This window comes from Sciurus vulgaris (assembly GCF_902686455.1).
Source record: "Sciurus vulgaris genome assembly, chromosome: 12".
NCBI classification, from domain to species: domain Eukaryota; kingdom Metazoa; phylum Chordata; class Mammalia; order Rodentia; family Sciuridae; genus Sciurus; species Sciurus vulgaris.
The window spans coordinates 49,413,227-49,422,100 of NC_136473.1; the positions used below are offsets into that span (position 1 = coordinate 49,413,227).

Consider the following 8,874-nt stretch of genomic DNA (forward strand, 5'->3'; position numbering starts at 1 on the left):
TTTACTTTGATTTTTGTTTATTTTTTAGAGACAGGGTCTTACTATGTTGCCCAAGCTTACCTCAAACTCTTCAGCTCAAGTGATGCTCCTGCCTCAGCCTCCTGAGTTTTTGGAATTATAGGTGTATATCAATATGTCCAGCTAATACAGTACTTTGAAAAGAAAAAATATCTTTACCACAGAATAGCATTTTGTTTAACACTATGATTCTACTGGTTGATAACTTTGCAAAAAATTAACTCATTTTCTTAATTGAAAATGTATTTTCTGTCAAGGATTTGGAAAGAGACTCAGAGTATGCCTAAAGTCTACAGAGAATATATTGAAAATATATATACTAGTGTTTTCTGCAAGGATAGGTATAGATTTCAAAATAATATAAATAAATGTGGAATGCTCAAAAGATCATATGGAACAATATTTGAATTATTCTATCTACTTGTCTATCACCCTCTAATTCCAACTATCTAACCCTAAATTTACCCTTTTCCCTGATTTTCTCCAGGTAGAACACTATGTATATAGGAAAACCAAAATATTAATGAAGACTCTTCCCACATCATCTATCTCATTATTCTTCTCCTTGACTCTCTATACCCTTCGTGTATTATTTTTCTTCCTCCCTGTTTCCCCTACTTCTTTGACACAAAATGTGATAATGAAGAATGTATACTCCTTCTCAAATAGTCCCAGTGGTGAAGATACATATATATATATACATATATATATATATATATGTATATATATATATATATTTGTAGTAAGACAATGTTAGTACTTTGGTACCAATTTGGACAAAGTGCTATGGAATTAAAGAAGGAGGATACATTTTTCTGGAGAGTGTCACCCAGAAGGTGGCATTAGGAGAGACTTGGAAGGTGAATAGTTTAGTAATCACCAAGGGGGTGCCAAAGAAATGGAAGCAGGGTCAGGTGAGGGAAGGGACTTATGTGGGCAAAGGCAGAGAAATGAAGAATGTGATGTGTTTAGGGAATGTTAATATTTTGACGTAGTTCCTAAAGGAATGAACTTTTCTGTTGTGGGTTTTATTTTTAAGTGATGGGGGTTGAACCCAGACCCTTGGGCTTGCTAGTTGAGAGCTCTGCCCCTGAGCACATCCCCAGTTCCTATACTGAATTTTAAAATTTGTCTACTAGAAACATTTGGTGGGGAGGGTGTGCTAAGAGGAAAAAGGTAGAATGGGAAAACTGACTGATTTAATTTTAACAAGAACAATGAAGTCATGGTATTGCTAACTGTCACAAGACTAGGGAGCAATTCCTCTTTCTAAAACAAATATTCTTTTAAACCTGAAGTGAACAAACACAATTCCCTATAACTATTTTAGTTCCCTATAATAAACCTTTATAATCTCAATGTTACAAATCAATAGTCTTGGTATGATTAGATTAAATATCTGAATATCCTAGAAAAGTCTATAATTCAAATTTATGATAACGTACGGCATGAATATAAATTTAAATTGAAATATGAAATATGTAAACATCCTCATTTGCTAAACCTCCATTTGTCTTTAAAGCTGAGAAGTATCTCAGTATTATCTCGGGCATTTGTTACAATAATGAAAGTTAACTAACACACTGGGGATACACAACTATTCCAAGCTCTGAAAACATAGGACGTGTTTCTGGTCCCAACCATTTTGGATAAGGATACTCAATCTGTACTCACTCTTGTTGAGCACTAGTTTTATACTATATAATCTCAAAAAAAAAAAAAAAAAAAAAAAAAAAAAACAACTATCTTTATAAGGCTGGTGATAAAAAGGGATTAAGAACTGAAAACATCAGCAGTTCTCCCCCAAAATGTGACTTGTATACAGCAACAGGAGCCCAGTTTTCCTTAACATAGTATATAGAATGGGAAGCTATGGACAGCATTATATGCAGCAGCAATATGTAAAACTAAATGAAGAAATGCTGGGGGTGTGTCTCAGTGGAAAAGTTCATGTTTAGCATGTACAAGGCCCTGGGCTCAATTCCCAGAAATGAATAAATTAAATAAATAAATGTAAACAAAGGTAAGTCATCAAGGGAAATTGAAGTAAATGAGGCAGAAGGGAAACCAGATTAATTTGAGAATGCAAAGGAAAAAAATGTTAAGGAGAAGGGAATAGTCAACATGGTCAAAATTTTCATATTGTTTCACTGGGGTTATAGGTCAGTGGCAAAACATTTGCTTAGAATGAGGCCTTTGTTTACCCTACACCTCACACACTAAAACATTTCAATTTTTTTCAAGGCGTGAATACTAAATATTATAGGAATTTTTAAGAAGGAAATTACAGTCACTCGAGCAAAGGAAATAGAAATGAAATTGTTCTAACTACTATGTGTGTGTACAGATGAGTCCCATATATCAACACGAAAGCAACTTCAGTAGATTAGGCAAGAAAAGCTCATATCAGAACACCATTTGTTAAGGAATAAAAGAAAAATTAGAAGATGGGTATGAATTAATTTGCTAGGGCTATCAAAGACCAACAGAAGTTTATTTCTTCATTCTACTAGGAAGGTTAGAATGTTCAGGAAGTTAGAAGTGAAAGACCAAGGTGTCCACAGGATTGGTTTCTTCTGAGGCCTCTCTCTTTGGCTTACAGATGGCTGGCCATCTTCTTGTATCTTCCCATGGTCCTCTCTCTTTCTCTGTCTCTCTCTGTCTCTCTCTCTCTCTCTCTCTGTCTCTCTCTGTCTCTCTCTCTCTCTCTCTCTCTCTTTGTGTGTGTGTGTGTGTGTGTGTGTGTGTGTGTGTGTGTGTGTATGTGTGTTCTAATCTCCTCTTCTCGTAAGGAGACCTGTTATTTTGGATTAGGAATGGACCATACTACCTTGATTAGCACTTTAAAGGACACGTCTTCAATTACCTGTTCTGAGGTCACTGGGTTCAGAATTTCAACATATTAATTGGGATAGTGACACAATTCAGCCCACATGTGTCCTTTATTTTTTAAGAAGTTTCATTATAAAGCTAAAGTCAGACAAAAAGTTGGAAAAAGAAAAGCAAATTTAAAGAAAGATGATAGGATTTAAAGAGGAACTTTGTACTCAGAAGACAAATGTACTGAAAGAAATTAATCACATGTGATTCATCAGAGAGGGTGTAGAAGAGGCATATCATGGTTCTTAAAAAATGATTCTTGAGAGAATTAATAGTGACCATGAGATGAAAAATGGATAAGCTGAAGCTATTTTTGAATGAATCATTCATATGATACCTGTTTACACAGTAGCTACCACCAAGGGTCCTAATACAAGAAAAAGAAATTTCTTGGAAATTGTGATTTATAATCACCTGTTCCTCCAGAAGGAAATCATATTTTTATACTTGGTTCTTGTTCAAATATTATGAATTGTTAATCAACCTAGGTTTCAGTCACAAAAGGATCATTTCCATGAGCCTGTTCTAACAATTTAAATCTTTGTGTCAACATAAGAGGTTCAACATCTTAGTTTAGCATCTTTGTTATTTTAGCATCCTTTGCATCTTCCCACCTTGTTTGTATGGAAAACATGCATCACAGCTACTATGATGTACCTTCAGTGTCTCACCCAAATCAGAATCAGAATTACTGGTTTTAATATATATATTTTTCCTTTTGACAAGTCCTCATGCAACTGTTAAGCTCCGTAAAGTTTTAGAACCACTGTCATAGACTGCAGTATTTTATCTTCAGTTAGACAGTAAAGGTTCCACCCAGCACATGGTTTGTAACAGAAATTTTATATTTCAGTTACTCTAGAAGAACAGGGCCCACTGAGAAAGGAATTCACAAAGAGGTGACTGACAGTAAATGATTTTAGTACTGGGTAGTTACATTTAGAATATAACTGGTTTTGCATAAAGAAGGATCTAACCATGCCATCAAATGTTTTGTTTTAAACTTTTAAATGCTTTGAATATTGAAAAATTACTCTGCTGTTTATAGAGAATATAATATAGATCAAAATGCCTGAATTAAGAGGTTACACATTTTTAAGTTTGCTAGGTTGCCTTTCACTCTTTGACTTCTTTCCCAGTCTCACAAAAATTACATTTTTTAAAAAATATAGTGCAGGATTTTATTGAATAATCTCTACTTAAATGCAAATTTGAAGTTCCTTCTGTCATATAAAGAATTTTTCAATTAAAAAAAAAAAAGTGTGTGTGTTTTTAATGCTAAAAAAAAATGGATAAGCCAAGATTTAATGACTGATTTTCTGTAACATAGTAGCGAGCACTTATTTACTATGAATGAAGAAGACAGATGTGAGGAAAGGACCTTGAGGAAAGAGGAAAAGAATTGGAATATCTTTCAAGGAGAATAAAAAAAAAAAAAAAGAAAAAAAGAAAGAAATCTTCATCATGTTGGCTTAGGACCAGACTTCCTTAACAAGATTCCCAGAGTGCAAGAAATGAAATCAAGAAAAATAAACGGGATGGATTCAAACTAAAAAGCTTATTCTCAGCAAAGGAAACAACTAATAATGTGAAAAGAGAGCCTACAGAGTAGGAGAAAACTTTTTCCACACACGCCTCAGGTACAGCATTAATCTCCAAAATTTATAAAGAACTTAAAAAACTTTACACCAAAAATACAAAGAATCCAATCAATAAATGGGCTAAGGAATTGGGCAGACACTTCACAGACGAAGATATACAGATGATCAACAAATATATGAAAAAGTGTTCAACAACTCTAGTAATAGAGAAATGTACATCAAAACCACCCTAAGATTTCATCTCACCCCAATTAAAATGGCAATTATCAAGAATACAAGCAACAATAAGTGTTGGCAAGAATGTGGGGGAAAAGGTACACTCATACATTGCTGGTGCAGTTGCAAATGAGTATAGACATTCTGGAAAGCAGTATGAAAATGCCTCAGAAAACTTGGAATAGACCCACCATTTGATTCAGTTATACCACTCCTCAATTTATAAACAGAGAACTTAAAATCAGCATACTACAGTGATGCAGTCACATCAATGTTTATAGTAGTTCAATTCACAATAGCTAGATTGTGGAATCAACCTAGATGCCCTTCAATAGATGAATGGATAAAGAAACTATGGTATATATACACAATGCAATATTATTCAGCCATAAAGAAGAATGAAATTATGGCATTTGCAGGTAAATGGATGGAGTTGGAGAATATCATGATAATTGAAATAAGCCAGTCCTAAAAAGCCAAAGGCCAAATGTTTTCTCTGATAAGTGGATGATGATACACAACGAGGGGTGGGGAACAGGAGTGGGTAAGAGAAGAATGGAGGAACTTTGGATTGTGTAGAGGGAAATGAGGGGTGGGGAAGGGATGGGGGTATGAAAGATGGTAGAATGAGACAAGCATCATTACCCTATGTACATGAATGATTACACAAATGGTGTGAATCTACATCAAGTACAACCATATAAATGAAAAGTTGTACCCCATTTGTGTAGAATGAATCAAAATGCAGTCTGTAAAATAATTTTTTTTTCTATCTACTGTGTCCCAGGCTTCTTTATTTAAGAACAAAGTATGAGTGATGTGGGGATTAAAATCAAGAGCATCATTGAACTTCACCTTCCCTCCAACCAGTTCCCCAAACTCCCTGCCCTCACCCTTCATGCTTCCAATTCCTTAGTGAATTAAGAACTTAATCCCAAAAGCCCTGATCCAGACTCCAGGTTCTCTCCCTAGCTTCTCATCTTTCCTCTGCCCCCAGAGGGCAGGCACCTCAGTTTGAATGCATGGGAGAGCCCAGAGTGGTGACAGAGACCAAGGGAAAGGCTTCCCCCTCAGGAAAAGGAACTGGGGAGTAGAGTGTGGTGAAGTGAGGGCCTCTGTAACCTGGGGTACCAAAATGGGGTCCTGGGGCCAGAGGAAAGGATACAGGTCCCCATGAGAAAGGAGTCGCTGCAGCCTCAAAATCCTCTCCTTGGGAATAGTCAATGCTTGATCTGATCGCTTGCACTTCTGACGCCAGTGACAGAACCACACTCCGTCCACGTCCTTCTCAAGCCCCAGCTGTTGGGCAATGTGGCCGGTCTGCTGCAGTGTGGGTTTAGGGCACTGCAGGAACATGTTCTCCAGGTTGCTTCAGTCGGTTCTTGATACTCCTTCTCTTCGTCTTCCTTCTGGGCCTCCAGGAGGGTGTCCACGTTATATCTCCTGAAGGCTCTCGTTGTTCTCTGCTCCCTCCTCCCACTTCTCGCAGCTTGCACAAGTTTCTGAAACTCAGCTGCAGAGCCTCAAAGCGGTAGATGGTCGTTTGGCTGAACACCTTCCCAAAGAGAACCCCCAGGGTGAACCCCATATCAGCCTGGGTACATCCAGGGTGATCCTCTTCTGCTTCAGCAACTTGGCAAATTCCTCAAGTTCTTTCTGCAGAGCTTGGATATCTTGGGACTCCTCAGGCTTTTGCTCTACCTTCTCCTTCTCCACTTTTACCACAGCAGGGTGGACAAAGCAGGGCTCGGAGAAGGCCCCCTCAGAGTTGCTCTCCACCCCAGCTCTCATCTGCTCTCAGGCTGAGAAGTCTCCAGGCCACTGTGAGGGACCAGGCCCATTCCAGCCTGAGGTCACAGTATGCCACCCCTCCACAGAACTCATAGGGTGGGGGGCATGAGGGAATCCCCCACACCTCCAAATCTGGCCCAACCCCAGCCCAATTCCAGGACCACCAGGAGGGCCTGGAAGCTTAGCCAGGTCCGAGGGTCAATCCAGCCCGGCTCTGACCCTCCTGGCCCATCGCCCCCACCACTCGGAGGGGGCGAGAAGGCAAAGTCCGAAGCCAGGTGTCTGGCCATGGGTTGGAAGGGCACCCCAAGCTGGGGGCCTGAAGAAATAGCTCGCCAAGGAACTGCTCAGCACCTCTCTCCCTCCCAATCCCACCCACTAGCCAAAAAAAAAAAAAAAAAAAAAAATTAAAAATGATTGAAAAAAAGAAACTGAGTATTGAACATTAAAAGGACTGAATCATACTATACAAAAGCATGAATGAAGTTGGAAGCATTGTATTAAAATGACTATGGTCACATTACTTCCTGGTATGACCAGGCATACCAAGTCAACTGGAGGCATATGTTTGAATTAATCCAGAATTTAGGATGTACCAAACTTTTATTTTATTGTAAAACTTTTTACTTAATTCATATACTTTTGGTGGTGCTAGGGATGGAACACAGAACCTCTCATATGCTGGGCAAGTGCTCAACCACTGAATTATAACTCCAACCTCTAGAACTATTTTTAATTAATATTTGTTCCATTGTAATTGTTCATTTTCAGGTTTTTCTTAATTGCTTAACTTAAATATTGATTTTAATTGCAAATTATGATTTAGAATTGAAAAAATACTTCATTAATTATCTATTCCTGTGTAACAATTTAGCTCAAAACTTGGGACTCAAAACAGTAAACAAGTATTATCTCACCATTTCTGTGAGTCACGAATCTGGGTGTAGCTTAGCTGGGCACCTCTGGCTGAGAAACTCTCATAAGGCTGCAGTCTTGCTGTCTGCCAGGATTATGGCCTCATCCAAAGGCTTGAGTGGAGAATGACCCACTTCCAAGTCATTGATGTGGTTGTCTGCAGAATTCAGGTCCTCAGGGATTGTTGGAGATGGGAAACTCAGTAGCTCCAGAGCTGTCAATGGAAACCTCTCCTAGTTCCTTGCCATACGAGCCTCTCCGAAAGGCGACTCACAACAACAACAAAAAGCCTGTAGGTAAGGGCCTGGCTGGTAAAGAGTAATAAGGCAGATGAGTAATTAAAGGTTTTAGGTATAGTTACAGTTTAGGAGATTTAGGGCCTGTCATAGAAGCTAGAGTGACAAGAAGCAGCCAGATAGTTAAGAAAATTGTGTATCCTGGTAAGGCATTTATGTTTCACTTTACAAGAAGGGAAACTTCAGAAGAATTGTAAATAGAAGAGAACATGGAATGATTTGGCAACAGTTTTCAGGCAGGGCTGGAGATTGTGATTGATAAAAGACCTATTAGAAAGTATAAATATGGTCAGTATAAGAATTAATTAGAGGTCAAATTCCCAGCTACTTGGAAGGTTGAGGCAGAAGGTTCACAAATTCAAACCTAGTCTGGGCAACTTAATGAGACCATCTCTCAAAATAAAAGGGTTAGGGATATAGATCAGTGGTTGAACACTTGCCTAGTATATGTGATCCCTAGTACCACACACACACATAAAAAGAAAAATCAAGCCAAAGTTAATCATGGAATGAACAGGTAACAAAGGAGAATGTTAAGGCTATTGTTCAAAGTCTCAATTAAACAGACTTAGTAATTTGGATGCTGGGGATACTGGCCAAGGATGACTTCCAGAATTCTGAACTGAACCACTTTGGATGGGTGGTAGGTCCATTCTTCTATATGAGAACAGAACAGGAAACAGATCTGGACAGGAAAGGCCATGTGAATCCATGGTAGTAAATACTCTACAAATACTTGTGAGACATATGGTGAATAAAGGACAGAATATTTTTCTAAAACAAAAAACCCATTAGGTTAAACTAGATTAAAATAATGATAATGAAATTTGGAGCATTATTTCTGAATGAGAAATAAAATTTTGACATGATTACTTTGGAAAAATCATTTGCTAGGGATTTGTTTCCTCATCTAAAATATATTAAAATTTTGTACTTTTTTATGATTCTGATATCCTATGATTTAAAGAATTATAATTTCCCAATTCTTCTCTTATCCTTAGCTGGTCTCTTCCCTTAATATCTGATTTTCACTGTGATGCCACTTCTCTTCTTCTTGTTTTTATTCCTTTCTTTTTCATACTTTATATCACACACATCTAATTATGTGTGTGTGTGTGTGTGTGTGTGTGTGTGTGTGTGTGTGTGTGTGTGTATGT

General features: G+C 37.8%; 1 pseudogene across 1 annotated transcript; it reads right to left on the reverse strand.

Moving 5' to 3' along the window:
* Positions 1-5,724: 5,724 nt before the first annotated feature.
* LOC306641740 (POU domain, class 5, transcription factor 1-like) lies at positions 5,725-6,796 on the reverse strand (annotated as a pseudogene). Its single transcript has one exon. The product of its transcript is annotated as a POU domain, class 5, transcription factor 1-like (transcript).
* Between the last annotated feature and the right edge of the window lie 2,078 nt (positions 6,797-8,874).